The following is an 18,885-nucleotide window of genomic DNA, read 5'->3' on the forward strand; positions in this document are numbered from 1 at the left end:
GAATGAGCTTCCAGTGAAGGTGGTGGAGGCAGGTTCGTTTTTATCATTTAAAAATAAATTGGATAGTTATATGGATGGGAAAGGAATGGAGGGTTATGGTCTGAGCGCAGGTATATGGGACTAGGGGAGATTATGTGTTCGGCACGGACTAGAAGGGTCGAGATGGCCTGTTTCCGTGCTGTAATTGTTATATGGTTATTATATGGTTTATATGGAGTGCTCGCCACTAACAATGCCATCTGTGGCCGCTCAGGGTTTTTCAACTGTGCTCTCGTAATCTTGTCCGGAATCTTGTTCAGTTGCCAGAAAATCGGTGTTTAACCTGCGTTATAATAAATTCTCCAGGTAACTTAGTGAGTTGAGAGAAAAAACGTGGCAATTATCACTCGATTAACCAGAAACTGAACCACTGAGATTTTGTATAGTGAAATAATGGATTATTGCATGCCAACTGTATCTCAATATTTGCTTGGACCATAAGAATGGATTTGAAATATTAGAATTTAGCTAAGGGTGACAAACTGCAGGGGACAAGTTCCTCCAAAATGGCAATAATAGTTTAATATGACAGGTTGGTGAAAAATATTAGAGACAATCTGAGCAATAGAGTACAATTTGTGTTTTAAGTAAATAGACTGTTAAACACTTTGTCCTCAAAATGTCCAAGCCTACAAAGTAGTTTAGTCACTGTTATAATACACTGAAAGATTATTGTCTTTCAGAAGAGACTTTTAACAACTCCTCGAGTGGAAATAAAGGATGCTATGCTATTCAAAGGAAAAAAAACACTGAAGTTCTTTTGATCTCCTGGTCAACATTTCCTTCTCCATCAACATCAACAAAATGTTTTTTCAGTTATGCTGTTCGTTTGCTGTTCGTGGATTTTTGCCCCTATTTCCATATACTCTGAATAATGCATTCAAATAATCACTTTGGAACAGATTGTAAATACAAATTCAATCTTTTTTCTAATCTGCTTTTTAAGTTCATGTGCATTTGTTCAGCAATTGAGCCAGGAATATTGTTCCATATAAAATTTGTTGCAATTTCATGTAAAATCTCAGTGCTTGATTTATTTACACATGAAACATTCATCACATTGTATAAATGATGCATATCCGTTAGGAAAATGCTCAATTTGTAAACTCTGTCTTTCATTTATTTCTGAGCAACCCTACCATAACCTGTGTTAATATTCCTAAAGTTTGCATTTGAAAGTTTGTTGTTAATAATTTATACAAAACTATTATTGTCTGGTGTAATAAATGTTCCTTAATTGTGGCGTAAAGCAGTAGAAACTGTCATCAATCTGTATGAAGTTGAAGCTTGTTGAACCTAAAAGTTGTAAAAGGCTTTCTTTGTTACATTTTACAGGAATAAATGAGTGTTTCCACTAATGTATCAGACTGTTTCAAGTATTTAATTAGTAGCACCATTCGCAATGAGTTTTAACATATTGCTATTTTTGCACTTGGAGATCATGAACCAATTTCAGTGTCCTTTGAAATACTTCTGTCCACATGTCAGTAAGCAATGTATGGTTACAAATGGAATACATTTTGACCCATGTTCTGAATTTGCACCACCTTATTCTCGGCTTGCATTTGATAGTTTTTAAAAAAAAATCATATGTCCTTTGTTCTGAACTCATGTTAGAAGTGAGCAAGCCAGATGTCCTATTATAGGGAGGATGGCGCAATTAGAATTTTGATAGTAGAAATATCTTTACATTTGTTGGAGGGAAAAATATATTAGCTGAGTAAATTTTGGATATTTTAATTCTGGCTAATTGTCATAAAATATTAGCAGTATGGAGTTCCCTGGATCAAGTTTTGTCACTTAGAATAAAGAATCCAAGTGCAAAGCTGCTGGAAATAAAAAATGGAAATAGGACTTGCTGGAAATACTCAGCGGATCAGGCAACATCTGTGGAGAAAATTGGAGGACACCTGGAGCCTCCAGCCTACCCACCATTCAATATGATATGGATGATCAAAGCTAGTTCTCCACAGTCCTCAATTCCCTGATCTTCCAAAAAATTATCTACCTTCATCTTAATACTGCTAAGGGTCTAGTCCCCACAACTATCTGGGGTGAGAATTCCAAACATTGAACGTCCTCTGCTAAGAGAAATTTTGATGCACCTTCCTTTTAAATGACTGACCCCTTATCCCATATCCTTTTGTTTGAGCAAACAAATCAGTTGGGATGGAGAATTAAAATGTTAATTAAACACTGAAAACATGTCTACTGAACTGTGTGGTTTTATTGACCTGTCACTGCCCTTAATGTGGTTTGAAAATGAAGTTTGAAAATGCAAAAGTGTGTTTTGGTTTGAAAGTGCTAAAGCTGTGTTGCCTTTGGTTTGAAAGTGCTGAAGCTGTGTTGTCTTTGGTTTGAAAGTGCTAAAGCTGTGTTGCCTTTGGTTTGAAAGTCCTTAAGCTGCCTCGCCTTTGGTTAGAAAGTCCTTAACCTGCCTCGCCTTTGGTTTGAAAGTGCTAAAGCTGCCTCGCCTTTGGTTTGAAAGTGCTAAAGCTGCCTCGCCTTTGGTTTGAAAGTGCTAAAGCTGGCCTTTGGTTTGAAAGTGCGAATGCTGCCTTGCCTTTGGTTTGAAAGTGCTAAAGCTGCCTTGCCTTTGGTTTGAAAGTGCTAAAGCTGCCTTGCCTTTGGTTTGAAAGTGCTCAAGCTGCCTTGCCTTTGGTTTGAAAGTGCTCAAGCTGCCTTGCCTAATTAAAGCTGCCTTGCCTAATTAAAGCTGCCTTGCCTAATTAAAGCTGCCTTCTATATAATTAAAAATCTAATCTTGACCACTTCCTGTTTGCACTTTATATTGATTTTAGAAAAAACGCTACCACGTACGGCTGTGATTTTTGGCCATCTTACTCAGGTGCCGAGGATTTTTCCCATCGAAGATAAAAGAGTTTTTAATGTTTACCACGCCCCTTCTCGTGGGAGGGACTATAAAACCCGGAATTGTGCACGTGGCTCAGTCTCTGCAAGATGGGGTCACGACTCGCTGTCTTTAGTGGTCTTGCACCCTGCTTGAAATGGTATGAAACTGCACTTGAATTTGGTGGCCTTGCACCCTGCTTGAAGTAGTATGAACCTGCACTTGAATTTGGTGGCTTTGCACCTACTTGAAATGGAATTTCAAGGAATAGCCGAGAATCAACTGCGAGCCCACCAGCTGTGAGTGAGCTGCCAGCACAACAGGCTTGAGTGACTGAGCTGCCAGCCCAAGAATCCATTCGGCCCACAATGTCCATACTAGCCTTCTGGAAACCAGTCGCTTCAGCGGACAACACCCATACTAGCGCTCCAGAACCCCCCCCCCACTGGACTCTAATATTGGAATTAGTGGAGAGGTGGAATATTGCATTGGGGGACTTGCACTCCTGTGTGATGTTGGGACCCAACGGATCCCACTTAGTCTAGTTCTTTAAAATACTCTTGACTAACTTTCTGACCACAGATGACAGGCTCACTGGCCTGAGTTCCCAGACTTTTCCTGCAGCCCTTCATGAATAGAGGCACAACATTTGCCACCCTCCAGTCTTCTGGCACCTCGCCCGTATTTAATGACAGCTCATAAATCTCAGCCAGGGCACCTGTATTCTCCTCTCTAGCTCCCCACAGTGTCCTTGGATATATTGATCAGGCTCGGGAGATTTGTTTACCTTCATACACGTCAGGACTTTCAGCACTTCCCCAACCGCAATACTGTCCTCTCTCAAGACACTTCCATTGACTGTCCTAAGTTCCTCAGTCCTCATGTCTTTCTCCACAGTAAAAACAGGAGAAATGAGAACCGTATTCATCTCCTGTCACTCCACACAGAGTTGACTGCTTTGATTCTTGAGGGGTCCCACACTCTCTCTGGTTACCCATTTCCTTTTATGTTCTTATAAAATCTTTCTGATTATCCTTAATGTTATTTGCCAGAGCCATCTCCTTTACCCTTTTTACCCTCCTGATTTCCTTTCTTAGATTGTTCCTCAGTTCCCGAAACTCCTCCAGGGCGACACGTAATCGTAGCTGCTTGTACCTGCCCCAAGTCTCCTCCTTATTCTTCACCAGAGCCTCGCATTCCCTTGTCACCCAAGCCTTAAGTTTGCCTCCCCTGCCCTCTACTCTTAATAGGAACATACATGTCCTGGATTCTTGTCAACACTCTTTTAAAAACACACCACTTTCTGGACTTCCCTTTTCCTTCAAACAATCTGCTCCAATCAACTTGAGTGGATTCATGTCTAAGAATACCTTCAAAATTTGTCCTTGACCCAATTTAGAATTTTAACTCGTGGGCCCGGCCTGTTTCTATCCATAAGTAGTTTAAACCTAATAGAACAGTGGTTGCTGGCCACAACAGGCTCATCCATGAACACTTCATCCACTCGCCCTTCCTAATTTCCCAAGGCTACATAGAGCGTTGCCCTCCCCCTTGCAGGGCCCTCTACATATTGCTTTAGGAAACTTTTCTGAACACTTTTTTTAACAAATCCCACCCTGTCTAAACCTTTTGCATTATGACATTCCCAGTCAATAGGGGGAATGTTAAAATCTCCTACCATGACACCCTTATTAGACCTGCAGCTGCCTGCAATCTCCTGGTATATTTGCTCTTCTAATCCTGTGGACTATTTGGGCGCCTGAGGTACACATCCAACAAGGTAATCATCCCATTCTTGTTTCTCAGCTCCACCCATATAGCCTCACTGGATGGACTGTCTGTAATTTCACCTCTGGCCGTGACATCCTCCTTAATCAATAATGCAACACCACCACCTCGAGTTCTCCGGAAAATACCATGGAAAATTGAGCTGCCAGTCCTGACCCACTCTTACCAGGTTTCTGTAATGTCTACACGTCCTAATCGCACATACTAATGTCCTAAATTCCCATCAGGCCTCTTGCATTAAAATAAGTGCAATTTAGACCAACCACCCTTCCTCGTCCCTTGACTTTTTCCTGCCTATTCTGTCCACTAAATTAAATTAAATTTCTTTATTTATATAGCACATTTTTAGTCAACTTGCATTGACCCCAAAGTGCTTCACATAATTACATCCACACACACAGGCAAAGGTGGGTGAAGTGTCTTGCCCAAGGACACACACAGGCAAAGGTGGGTGAAGTGTCTTGCCCAAGGACACAACGACAGTATGCACTCCAAGCGGGATTCGAACCAGCTACCTTCCGGTTGCCAGCCGAACACTTAGCCCATTGTGCCATCTGTCGTCCACTAAACTTACATCACTCTCCATACCAACTTCCAGCCTCTCATCTGCCTTGGTCCTGTGTAGGATCCCTCTGCCAATCTAGTTTAAACCTACCTGTGGGGCACTATGGAATATAAAGTGTAAGTTGAACTGTACAGATTAATCCATCTCTGGAATACTGTACATAGTTTGAACATGGCACTGTTGAAATAATACGTTGGTCTTTTGAGGGAAGTGAAATGCAATACATAAGGATAACATTAGGGCTTACTGAGTTCAAACATTGTAGCAGCAAAGGAACTATTTCCTCTGTTAGCATCTGGGATAAAGAGTCATACTCTTAAAATTGTTCCATTATTTACCTGATAAGGATGTTTCTCATGAGAGTAGCTTTAATCCCTTATCACTAATTGAACTACTGCAGATAGACACAAAATGCTGGAGTAATTCAGCAGGACAGGCAGCATCTCTGGATAGAAGGAATGGATGACGTTTTGGGTCGAGATCCTTCTTCAGACTGAGTTACTAACTACTGCAGTCCTTTTGGTAAAGGTACTTATATTGTCCCTCTTCCAATCAATATTTTCAAGTTGCTGTTTAATGCCATCAAAAACGGACTTGCTTCAATTTAGAACTTTAACGTAGTTCAGTCCTAATCTTTTCTATAATTATCTTGAAACTAAGAGAATTATGGTTACTGGTCATTGGGTGCTCCCTTACTAATACATTAGTCTAATTTTCTTAAGGGGTTGTCCCACTTGGGCGACCTAATCCGTGAGTTCTGGCGAGTTTGCCCTCAACTCATACTCGCAGCATGATCGACACAAGGTCGTAGGAGGTCTTTGTAACTCTCCTTCATGCTCAAGAGTAGTCCCCGTGTACTCGAAGCCTCAGCTAGGTCGCGGCGTATTTTTCAACATGTTGAAAAATGCCCGCGAGTAAAAAAAGATCGCCATGGCAAAAATCGATACTTTTTTTACTCGTAGGTTTAATCGTAGTAGGTCGGCATGTTAGTCGAAGATAGTCGTAGATAGTCTTCATCATAGTCGAAGGAAGGTCGAAGGAGATCAAAGGAGGTCATCTTCACTCTCCACTATTCGGTGTCCAATTTTCCCGAAGTTAGTCGTAGCTAGTCGAAGCTACTCTTCAACATAGTCGAAGGAGGACGAAGGAGGTCTTCTACATAGTCGAAGGAGGTCTTCTACATAGTTGAAGGAGGTCTTCATCATGTCATTTTTTCAAACTCTCCTAAACTCTTCTAAACTCACCAATTAGGTCGCCCAAGTAGGACAGCCCCTTAAGACAACCTTGATCTCCAGACATTTCCTGTTCTTACCTCCCCATCTCTGGCTTAAAACATGCTTATTTTCTCATTTTTCCGGTTCAGATGAAGGGTCATTGCTCTAAAATGTTAACTCTGTTTCTCACTTCATGGATGCAGAGTGATCCGTTGAGCATTTTCAGTATTTTCTTTTCGAATAACTGCAAGCATATTTCTGAGCTATGAGATTGTTAACGGAATGGCCGGTATCATCGAGTGGGCGAAAGTAGATGGGGTTGTAAATAGTGTCATAGATATTTCATTGTTAAATATATAAAATTTATGAAACAAACTTACTACATAGTATATTGCAAGTACATTGATTTGTTGACATTAAACAGAGCTAATATCCTGTCTGAACTAATGAAAAACATGGTTCAAATGCATTTTTTGGGAAGGCCTGGTATGGCAATCCATGTGGCTGTAAGGATCACTGCTTTTGTGTTCCTACATATTACAAACTGACAGCTAGGTTACAAGCTTGATACTGAAATATTGGGTGCCATTTTTGTGTGGGGAAAATTTAAAACACTTAACAAAATTGATTGCAACACTTAGTTCATTTTAAAAATGAAGTTGAATCTTTAAGTAGCTACTTTGATTGCATTCTCTATGACTTTCTAGCAGAGAGGAGCTTGTGTTTTTGACACTGTAAAGATGTCTTCGTCACTCTGTATACTTTAACTGTTAACAGCTATACCAACAGGAAACATATGCAAGAAATACCAGTTTCAAGAGACATTGGAGACTATGAAAACAGTGGTAATAAGTCCGAAGCAAATTAATGTCTGGTTTCTTACCTCCTACCTAAACAAATCTCTCTGTTTTCACTGCTATTAGTACTTGTACTGCAAAATGATAACACTTGCTAATCTATTAACTTTAAGGACGAGGAGGTTTAATTGTCATTCTAGAAAAGGAACAATTGTACTTTCAATTTGGAAGATAAAAAGTATTCTGCCGAAATATACCTTTTACTAGCATTGTGGGGGAGATTCTATTTGTTGGTCAAAGTGCTCTTGACTTCTGTGCCTGTAAATTGCACAGGACACTGACTTCAGTGATGGAGTACAAATTCCTCAGCTGAGTAGCCATTGCCATTGGTATCTGACGTGGCTGGCATATGTAGCATAACCCCTTTGTTGATTAGGATCACTCACTAGGATGGAAGAGGTAAGTTCATTTTTTTTAACTTCAATTAGATCCGTCAATGTTTTATTTTTTAAAATTAAATCTATTTCAATTGTTTTGTAAGAATCTTTGATTAGTGGAAAAGTTATTTAACAGCGTGAGCTGTCAAATGATTATCATGGCAGATAGACAGAAAAAGCTGGAGTAACTCAGCGGGATAGGCAGCATCTCTGGAGAGAAGGAATGGGTGATGTTTCGGGTTGAGACCCTTCTTCAAATCCAACTCTGATCATCATGGCAGTTTCAGAGTCAGAGCCACATGTTCTGTCACCTGATGCCTTGACATTACTCATGGACTCCTCTGCTGCACAGGATGGCAGCAGAACCAAGGAGTCGAACTTGATGAGAACTATCGGACTCAAGCAAAATATGCGCTGAGATTTGGGGAGTGGGCTGGTTGGGGGGCCGTGTGGTGGTTGGGGGTCCAGGGAGGAACGGGCAGGTTTAAGTGGTGGGAAGCAAATAAGAGACGTGGTGAAGCATTATTTAAACTAGCGTTGTTCTTTGTCCTTTTAATGGCCCTGATTTGCAATTTTTATATTGATTGACTGACAGGTTTTTGCTTAGTATAACCCTCAATAAATACGAGGGAACTTTGCTCATTTATTATTAAAATTTGTTTTGTAAAGTAGCACAATGTGTTGTGAATTATATCATTCTCAGTGAAAGTTTTTGTAGTGTGTTCTGAATTTAACTAATGGCAAACTATTTTCTGTGATGGTTTAGTAAGTTACCTGTGAACTTACATGATAACAATAAGCAAAATTGGAAGGTTGGTTATGGATGACTGTTGATGCCGAGGTTCAATTTGTTCAAGACCTTGGTTGTTAAAAAAGATTTCTGTATTGATGATATTTTTCTTCTGAATGGTTCAAAACATTCTAGTTTGGGAGTGGATTGAGAAGGACACAAATTCTATTTCATTTGTATGATGTGAGCCTTATATGAATTTGTTTTAGTCGTTGATCCTATATTTGATGTAAAGTGGGACAGCCGATAGCGTATTAACCTCTCAATTTTAAAGTGCTGCATTAATGTCCAAATTAAGACCCATATTAAAAACACGAAAGATAAAAAAACATTCACCTGCAGGTTGACTGCAAAATTATTTAATTTGTTTATATGTAGAATAAATGTGAAATGCAAATTGAAATGTGAAATGTCCATGATCTATGCACATGGTCAGCATCGGATAAGTTGTTCAGATTCTAGTGATACAAAATATGGCTACTTTTTTCATTGATTATGCACAATGGACTGGGGTTTTCACTTGTTTGTGCTGCTTCATTTGTGGGGTAGTTTGATTGAACCTGGTCAAACTAATGCTGAAGATAATGAATTTCAAGGACAAAATATCTAACTGCAATTGAGCTTCAGTAATCCTTTGCACTTGTTTTAAAAATAGCATTGTGCTTGAAGCAGTCCTGAGTTCTGGATCGAGTTAGACACATTTGTGAGTTTTTGCTAATTAGATTTGTTTACAGGCTTTTAAGGAGGTTAATTAAATTGTTTTAATTAAATTGGCCATAAGGGTACTTCTGGGCATGTTATTTTTATGAGTTTAATTCTACTAACACTGATCATCATACTTCAAAATGACGAGAAAAAAGTTCTGTACTTTTTTTAAAGTTTGCTTATAGGTTATGTACTATATGACTAAAAGTGTCTACTTTTATGACTAAACACACGTTCATAAATATTAATCGAACTGCATGGTAAATATTCAAGTATAGCAAGGAAAATATTCATACAGTACTAAAAAGTTATTGGAATCTATTGTGCTCGTAAATACTGCCTGATTGTACGAGTGATTGGATTTTAAGTTTGGCCGTATACAAGTGGGCTTAAGTGAAAATGGTGGTGGAAGGGAAACATCACAAACCTATTCAACTAAGGGGTGATTAGGTTAATTTCTTTGCAAATTTCAGCCAAAGCAAAAAAGCTCTATCCTGTATATTAAATGTTGTTTAAAGGGGAGATTGTTTCACTCCAGCTGAGATGATTTCAAACTATTTTAAGTCTACCTTCAGCAAGAAAAATGCAGTGTTGATATTTTTGGTTTGATTTGCCACGATATGATTCCATCCTGGGATTGTCTTCTCTCTTCTTCCAACAAGCCCAATCTGTGGCCATGAACCTAGCCCTAGCCCTGAACTGTTTTCTGTTTCATACAAAATCATACCTTATTCACTAAATCCACCTCTGTCCCCTGATCTTCATTCTCACTAAACTGATTATCCAGTTTCCCTTTCTAGTTCTGTGCTGATTTCATTATAAATGGGTTTTATTCCTCTGTAGAATCCCCAATTGTTTCAAGCTCTACTAGTTGAAGAACCACACGACTTTCACTTAGGAAATGAGACTGAGCAGTGACTATAATTCCATTGATTTCATATAGTCATGGAATAGGTAAGGACTGGATCTCAGGTTAATGTCTTAAATTGGCAGTAGGCTGATACTGATGGTATCAGACAGGAACTCTCAATAGTTGTTTGGGAAAGGCTGTTCGTAGGTAAAGAGTCATCTGACAAGTGGGAGGCTTCTAAAAGTGAGGTATGAAGAGTTCAGGGCCAGCATGTTTCTGCTAGAGTGAGGGGCAAGGCTGGCAAGATTTAGGAACTTTGGTTGACTAAGGATGTTGAGAGTCTGGTCGGGTAGAGGGAGGCAAATCTTGGGTTTGGGCAGCTAGGATCAAGTGAATTATAATAGTAAGATTAAACGAGAACTTACCAGTTTGAAGTTTGATCTGTATTTTATGAGGAGTTACGATGAGGGATTACGTGAAGAAGCCCGCCAGGACGCATGCGTGTCATTCTTCAAAGCAGCGGTGTGAAATCACAGATAACTGTAATGATTAAACATAGTAAGATTAGAGAAGAGATACCAGTTGAGTATATGATCAAGGGTGGGAGCGGAGGGCACGTAATCCCTCATCGTAACTCCTCATAAAATACAGATCAAACTTCAAACTGGTAAGTTCTCGTTTAATCTTACTATTTTACTTCGGAGTCACGTGAGTGACTACGTGAAGATTTTAAAGCTCTGTGATTTCATGCGTGGAAACGAGTCCATCCATCATGTCTGCCTTGATGACTGTAGGAGGAATTGTGTTAACATAATTTGGACATGAATTCAACATTGAAATCATAAAATTTATGAACACAAAATTATAACCCCTTTTTATGGGTTTAAATTAATTTACAGAACTTAAAATTGTTTCTGCAAACGTTCCAGTTTTCATTACTGGTTTGTTGTAAAATAGTTGGAATGTTTTTCCCCTGACCATCCTGCTGCCTTGAGGATTTGGTCCATTGGTACATCCAACTGTATCGCTGCCGATGTAGCTGCAGCCCTGGTGGAATGAGATTTTAAAATATTAGTATCCACCCCAGCCTGTGTTAGCACCTGTTTCAGCCATCTTGAGATGGTCTGGACCGTCACTCTTTTGTGTGGTTGCTTGTGGCTGACCAGAAGTGCCTTCTCATTGCCTCTTATGATTTTTGTTTTCTCCATGTATAACGACAAATGTCTTACTATACAGAGACGGTCATCTGTTGGGTATGACCTAAATTGTATATTGAGGCCTGCTGATCCCTGTCTGTTCTGCTTTACTAATTCATAGATATGAAACGTAATATTTTCAGTTGAGGAAGTCATGTTGTCCAGTCTTAGTTTATGCAGTGACCGTACCCTCTGTGCCGTGACCAATGCCATTAGCATGACTGTTTTTAATGTCAGTCTGTGTAGGGACAGAGCTGTTGCTGGAGACCAATTCCTGAGCATCTTCAGGACAATACTTACATCCCATATTTGGGAGTACCTGGTTCTTGGGGGATTAGTATTAAAAATTCCCCTCATAAGTTTTGTTACCAGTGGGTGAGTCCCAACAGAGTAACGCTCTGTCCCCTGCCATAGGTAAGTCGATAGGGCACTTCTGGCGCAGTTGATGGCACTGTAACTGAGCCCCTCATCATAGTGGAGGCCTGCCAGATATTCCAGAACAGACGGGATGTTCATGTCTCTGTGGGTGATGTTGTTTTTGTAACAATGCATCTCCCACTTCCTGATATAGACCAGATACTGTTTTTTGGTTGACTGTCTTTGGGCCGCCGAGATCATGTTCACTGTTCGGTCTGTCAGTCCCAGTTGTAGTAGAGGTGTTTTTAAACTCTACAAATTAATAAGTTCAAATGGTTATGGCATGGGTGGCTATCCCTTGTTACGGGATGTAGCAATAAATCTGGTCTATGTGGGATGGTGATACATGGTTCTAATACCATGTTTAGTACCACTGGGAACCATGGTTGAGTAGGCCAATCGGGTACTTCAAAATACCAGACGCAGAGTCTTGTTGTATTTTCCTTAATACCCGACTGATGAGGCAGAAAGGAGGGAATGCGTAAATAAACAATTTCCCCCAATGCAGCGAAAATGCATCTGTAGCCGCTGCCCCAGGGTCTGGTTCCCATGAAACATAATTTGCTAACTGGTGGTTAAGTCTGGATGCGAATAGATCGATATCTGGTGTTCCATATCTTGCTGTAATATCAGCAAATACTTTTTTATTCAACATCCATTCGGTGTTTTCATTAAATTTGCGTGACCTGGTGTCTGCCACTAAATTTAGTCTTCCTGGTAGGTAAGTGGCTGATATCCAAATATCTCTCTGGATACACCATTGCCAAATTGTATTAGCCAGATTGTCACATGATGTCGATTTGTTTCCACCCATGTGGTTAATGTATGCTACCACGGTGGTATTGTCTATCTGTAGTCTAACATGCTGGTGATATGACCCAGTACAATTTGACTTTAGGCCATGGAATGCACCCAACATTTCCAGGTAGTTTATGCCCAGTGTGAGTAATAATGATGCCTCCTGAACAGTCCATCTACCTCCACAGCTGGTGATGGTATTGGTGGCTCCCCACCCAAGTGCACTGGCATCAGTTTGTAGTACCATGGAAGGGTTACTGACAATGATTGGATTGGAACAAAGCCAGATGTTATCTATCCACCATTTTAGTTCCATTTTAGCTTTGATTGGTAGTTTCATAGGTCTGTCAAAGTGACCTGCATTGATTTTGAATGCTTGTATTTTTGCTCTCTGTAAGTTTTGGTAATGTAGAGGTCCAAATTGTGTGGCTGGAAAGGCAGCCACCATTTTGCCAATTACTTTTGCCACCAATCTGATGGATGGTTTGCTGATGTCAATGAGGTTATTGCAAGCCTCTATTAAATCTCTAGCCTTTCCCTTAGGCAGAGTCACCGACATGTGAACTGAGTCAATGGTGAACCCCAAATAGTCCATAGTAGTGGAAGGCGTTAGTTTAGATTTAACTGGATGGATAATAAATCCCAGTTTTTCAAATAACAGTTTTGTGGCTGTTACGGTTTGTTTGGCCAATTCCAAAGTTTTGCCCACAATGAGTATGTCATCTAAATATGCCATGACCATGTGTTTTCGTTTCCGTAGAAACGCTAGGGCTGGTTTCAAAATTTTTGTGAACAGCCTGGGGGCTGATGATAACCCATTTGGCAGTGCTTTATACTGCCAGAGTTGTCCCATCCAGTTGAATTTTAAGTAACATCTGTGGTCACCTCGTATAGGCACTGAATAGTAAGCATCTTTTAAATCGATGCTGGCCATGAAGTAACCTTTGGAAATTAATTGTTTAGCAGTAACAAAGGTTTCCATTTTGAAGTGAATATATTGTACAAATATATTCAATTTTGTCAGGTCTATGATGATGCGACAACCACCATCTTTTTTGTTTTTGGTAAATATATTGGACACGAATTCTAATGGTTCGTGTTGAGTTTGCTCAATTACACCTTTTACGTAAAGCCGCTCCAGTTCAGCTTGCGCTTCTGATTTTTCTTTATCAGAAATTCGGTTCGGTATATGTCCGGTATACCGAACATTCGGTTCGGTATATGTTGAACTGGAGGGCTGTACTTGTGTATAAACTCTATTGTATATCCCTGGATACTGCTTAAGATGTAAGTATCGGTTGTTAACATGCTCCATGCATTCAGAAAAGAGTGTAATCTCCCACCAACCTCCATGCTCCCTGTATTTTGTAGGGAACCAGACCCACCTACCTCCATAGTTACCAGTGGCAGGTTTACTTTTTTTTGTAGGTTCTTCGCTGCTGTTGTTGCGCTGGTGTCTGGATTTGTGGTTTGGTTGGCGTTGGAGGTCCGCGCATCTTCCAAGAAGGCCGGCCTGGGCCATGGCCTAAAAAAGACATGTTTTGAGTACCGGGCCTTCGAGCTTTCACCAGTCATTCTTGTTCTGCTGGTGGGTGTGTAGGGGTGCTGTCTTTGGCTGTAGTGGGTTTTTGATGGAGACCCTTTCATCCATTGTGCGTGCAAATGCTGTTATCCCTGCTGTTAGGAGTTTCAATACTTTTTGTAATTTGACGTCCATACTTCTGACTCCTATTCCAATGTGTTTCCATATACAGGTGTTTACTATTGGAACATTCAGGGATATGCAGTTGCCCGGTGCCAGGTGTCTTGATGTGGTGTCCAGTACAGCCTGTTCTTGTAACTGGTTTAGAGACATATAGTCTATACTGGCAGCTAGCTTTGGCTCCAGATTTTGACCAGTCTGGTCTGGCTGTATGAAATTGGACACCATGTCCAGTAGGTTCTTTCGTTCCTGCACCCCTTGCACACTTGTCTTTCCTTCTGCGGACCCCTCTTCCAGGTCAGCCCAGAACTGACCCGCAGTGCTCCCCTCTGATGAGGTAGAAGCACTGTGCAGCCCTTCAAGAGGTACTGCTGTGGGTTTATCATAGGGCCCACTGTGACCCGACTCCATCTCCCGGAGTCTGTCACGTTGGAGCAAATGCTCCACACACCGCTCCATCCGGCTCCAGCGCTCACGGTCGCTGGCCGCCCGCGGTTGTTCAAAGTCGGACTCCTCTGAGTCCACGACCTTGTTTGTTTTTTGTCTAGCCTTACCGCCCGGCCGCGTGGATCTGGCCGGTGCGGAGGCGACATCGGGCACAGCTGATCCCACTATCGGTGATCCAAGTACCGCTGGCTGCTGCTGGCTGCCCGCTGCTCCGCGGTCCTCCCTCACCAGCTTTGTCGCAGACCTTGTCTTCTTTGTTTTGTCCATGTTCCCACCTGTAGTTGGAAATGGAAACAAAAAAGACCGCAGAGTAAACTCTTACCTGCAAGTTGCGGCTGTTAAACTGCCGCTGCGGGGGAACGTCGTTCCACCGCGTCTGACGTTTCGCAATGCGTGTAGCGATATGCACGCATGCGTCCTGGCGGGCTTCTTCACGTAGTCACTCACGTGACTCCGAAGTAAAATAGATGTAGAAGCACATTTAAGGGAATTGGGAGGGCAAAAATGGGCCATGAGATATTCCTAACAGATAATATAAAGGATAATTCTTAAGGATTCTGTAAGTAATGATGTTGTTAGGGATATCATTAGGTTCTCATGTGTGATGATCTGAGTGTGGTGCTGTGCGAAATGGGCAAGGTCTGAATTGAATATTTCTTGTCTGCATTTAATATGGAGAGGGAGATGGGCGCTAGTGAGCTCAGGCGAGAGCACAATAGTATCCCAGAACATATCAACCTGAAGGATGTGTTAGAAGTCTTGAAATGCATACTGGTGGACTAATCCCTGGGGCCTGATCATGTGTATCCTAGAATATTATTGGAAGCAAGGAGCCATGGTAGAGTTTATTGTATCTTTGTTGGCAACAGATAAGGTAACAGAAAGCTAGGGGATGGCTAATATTGTGCCTTTCCAGGCCATTCATAGTTTATGTACGACTCTACATACAAAAGAGCTCCCATAATTTTAAATTCTAAAGACCTTGTTCTTTTTCCAACAGTTATAAATTGATGCCAATTATTACAATACTATGAAGGTATGCTTTCCATATCAAGTTTTTGTGTGTTTTCCAAATTACGGACAAAATCGACTTGTGGACGTCAGTCTAAATGGAACCAGTTTGTTATCTTGAGCATGTCCTGTTCTTGATTTAGATGAGGTGCTCAATGTTACAACTCCAAGTATGTAGATGACATAAAGCTGGATGAAATTGTCAGTTATGAGGAAGATGCAGAAAAACTCTAACGTTATTTGCACAAGTTGCTTGAATGGGCAGATGGATTTTAATATCGTTAAAGGTGATGTCAGCCACTTTGGTGCTGAAAACACAGATGTTTGGTGAATGGTGGTAGTTTTGACAAAGGAAGATACAATGAAACCTGGATGTCATTTTACATGAGTGACTGAAAGCACGCATTCAGGTGCAGCAGCAATTAGGATGGCAAATGGTATGTTAACTTCCATTGCAAGAGGATTTGAGTACAGTAGCCAGGATATACAGGGTCTTTATGAGACCCCATCTGGAGTTTTGCGGCAGTTTGGGTTGTCTTCCCCGATGAGAGATTTTCTTGTCATGAAGAGAATGCAATGAAGATTTACAAGACTAATATGTGGTATAGCAGGACTGACTGAAAAGAGATGATTTTTTATGTATATGATGTTTCCAATGCTGGGGAATTATGAACCAGGGGGTTCCATTTGCGTATTTTTACAAGACTGCACACAAAAATATGACAAAGGGGGATCAAATTTCAAGTTCCTTCAAAAAAGTTGACAAGCACTTTATTGGGTTCATGACTAACATAGTACAGGTGCACAACCTTTTATCCGAAAGCCTTGGGACCAGACACTTTTCATAATTCGGAATTTTTCGGCTTTCGGAATGGAAGATTTTTAGCATAGATTTTAACGGCTGGCTCAGTGGTAGAATGCTCGGCTCATATCCGCAAGGTCGCGAGTTTGCGCCTCGATCCCGACAGTTACTCGATCGCGAGTTTGAGTCTTCAATGTAGTTTTTTCTTGCAGAATAGGAGAGAATAGGGAGAGTTAGGCTGGGATCATTCTCTGCGAGATGATCTTAGTGCGGGAGACAAGTGTAGGAGAGGTGTACTGACTGTGTGGGCAGAACTTTGGAAGTGATTGCCCACCATTCTCAAAAGCCGCTGTGTCTCCCTGTCCCTGGGATAGCAGGGGGCGATCAAACAACATAATACCCTCCTCCCCCTCCAACTCCAGAGGAATCCGCTCCCCGATGGGCCGCTACGGCGGAAAGCGGCAGTTCGCCCACAGCCCGAGCTGCGCCACCTCAAGAACAAGACGTACCTTGCACACCATCAGCTTCTGCCCCTACGGGGAGCGTGTTCCTCTGGAGTTGGAGCGGGGCTGGGCTGGAGTTGCTGATCTGGGATCTCCGTGCTTGCAGTGGGCCTGGGGGTCGGTGTCCCGATGAGGGGGTGCAGCTTGGGCTGTGGGCGAACTGCCACTTGTCGCCGTAGCGGCCCATCGGGGAGCGGCTTCTGGTGGTCCTGACGTCTCCGGCCACCCCCCTGTACAGGAGCTGAGACTACACTGTACCGCCCTTGCAGGTGAGCAGAAGAGTGGGGTTGTTTGCAGTTGCAGAGGGAGGGGGCAAGGGCGGTACAGTTCCCAGTCTCAGCTCCTGTACAGGGGGGTGGCCGGAGACGTCAGGACCAACAGGAACCCGCTCCCCGATGGGCCGCTACAGCGACAAGTGGCAGTTCGCCCACAGCCCGAGCTGCGCCCCCTCATCCGCAACGCGTGTTCCTCTGGAGTTGGAACGGGGCTGGGTTGCTGCTGGCTGTGGGTCTCTGGGATCTCCGTGCTTGCAGTGGGCCTGGGGGTCGGTGTCCCGTTGGTCCTGACGTCTCCGGTGACTGGCACTGACCTGCTGGCATCGCCGACGTGAAGACAGTGCAAAGCCCCCGCGCCGGTGCAATGGGCAGGGAGCTGGAGAGGGGAGGGAAGGGGTCACACACATGGCCGGGAAGCAGAGGGGTGTAGGTGGGGTGAAACTGAAGGGAGCGACAATCTGCTGCTGCCTGCCTGCTGAGTTAAAAAGTTCCCACGCAAGACTCACGATACACTGTGTATCGTGAGTCTACCGTGGGAACTTTTTAACTCAGCGGGCAGGCAGCAGCAGATTGTCAATTATTAACCATCCCGCGCAATATACCCTCACCTTCTCTTTTATGAATGGGGATTTAGTTCCCCTTTCTTCGAGGACCGACCGGAGGTTCCGCTGTCACCTCTGCGGGCCGCCCTCGGTGAACGTCTTCAAGGACCTTTCTTCAAGGACCGAAAAAATGTCCGCTATTCAGAGCTTTTCGTTATTTGGAATTTCGGATAAAAGGTTGTGCACCTGTATCAACAAAAAATATAAGAAAAGATAGCATATTGATGGCAAGTTTCCGAAAATGGCATCAGAATACACAAATACATTTTGTGTAACGGTTGTCGCGTGGTGTCCACCAGTGACCTGGTTGGCACAGTAAGTGCATGTATTTCTTATTCCTTTCTATGTTTATGAATACCACATGGAACAATAAAATTGCAAACACCGTTTCCACCATTCACCTGATCATGTAGTAGAATACTGCATCCATCTGAGTGGACACCGCAACACGCGTTACACATCATACACACAAATGTACGTTGCAATGGATACTAAAAGGTTTGGTGTCCCAGAAAACGAACGTTACATTATTAGCGAGATCACCAATGTGATCTAAACGGTACATTACCTTATGGATTTGAGCTATATCGAAGGCCGATGATTCGTCAGATTGTTTGATTTGGGCTGATTTTTTGTAAGTATGATGTCTCTGTAACGGTTGTTGCGGAGCTTTCCGAAATTGACATGAAGGAATGACGTTAGCGACTTGATCCGTAAGAAAGGTAAACAAGAGACCGTGTGTTGCCAAATTAAAGATTGGCTCCGTTTCTTAGTTTTGATGACCAATTTATGTCCCAAATTTTTTTTAAATTGATTTAAAAAAGTCGGAAAGTATATCGTAAACAGGCAGTGCGTTTTTGACACCACGATGTTTTTGATATATTAAACTGGAAAATAAGAAAAAATAATGAATTCGCCCAAAAATCGCTACTATCATTGAAAAGTATTAGAGGTTTGGAGTCTCCGTGATTTAACATACGGAAGTACCGACCCCGATAACGGTCGTTGTGACAATGGACACCAAGCACAATGACCGTTACGGGATCTTTACTGTATTGTATCATCTTTATGTTACTGTATTTTTCTCCTGGTAAAA

At 42.1% G+C, this 18,885-nt stretch overlaps 1 protein-coding gene across 5 annotated transcripts in view; it reads left to right on the forward strand.

Annotated features, from left to right (window-relative positions):
• The window catches only part of ptpdc1 (protein tyrosine phosphatase domain containing 1), a 163,758-nt gene that overhangs the window by 16,166 nt on the left and 128,707 nt on the right, over positions 1–18,885 (forward strand). The window contains exon 1 of one of the 5 annotated variants that reach the window (XM_033037185.1): positions 7,404–7,713. The exons of the other annotated variants lie outside the window; for them this stretch is intronic. The gene's annotated coding sequence lies outside the window, so the exon portion shown is untranslated. Of the gene's footprint in view, positions 1–7,403; positions 7,714–18,885 lie in introns of those variants that run through there. 5 annotated transcript variants of the gene reach the window in all.

Source organism: Amblyraja radiata, chromosome 18 (assembly GCF_010909765.2).
Source record: "Amblyraja radiata isolate CabotCenter1 chromosome 18, sAmbRad1.1.pri, whole genome shotgun sequence".
Classification (NCBI taxonomy): Eukaryota; Metazoa; Chordata; class Chondrichthyes; order Rajiformes; family Rajidae; genus Amblyraja; species Amblyraja radiata.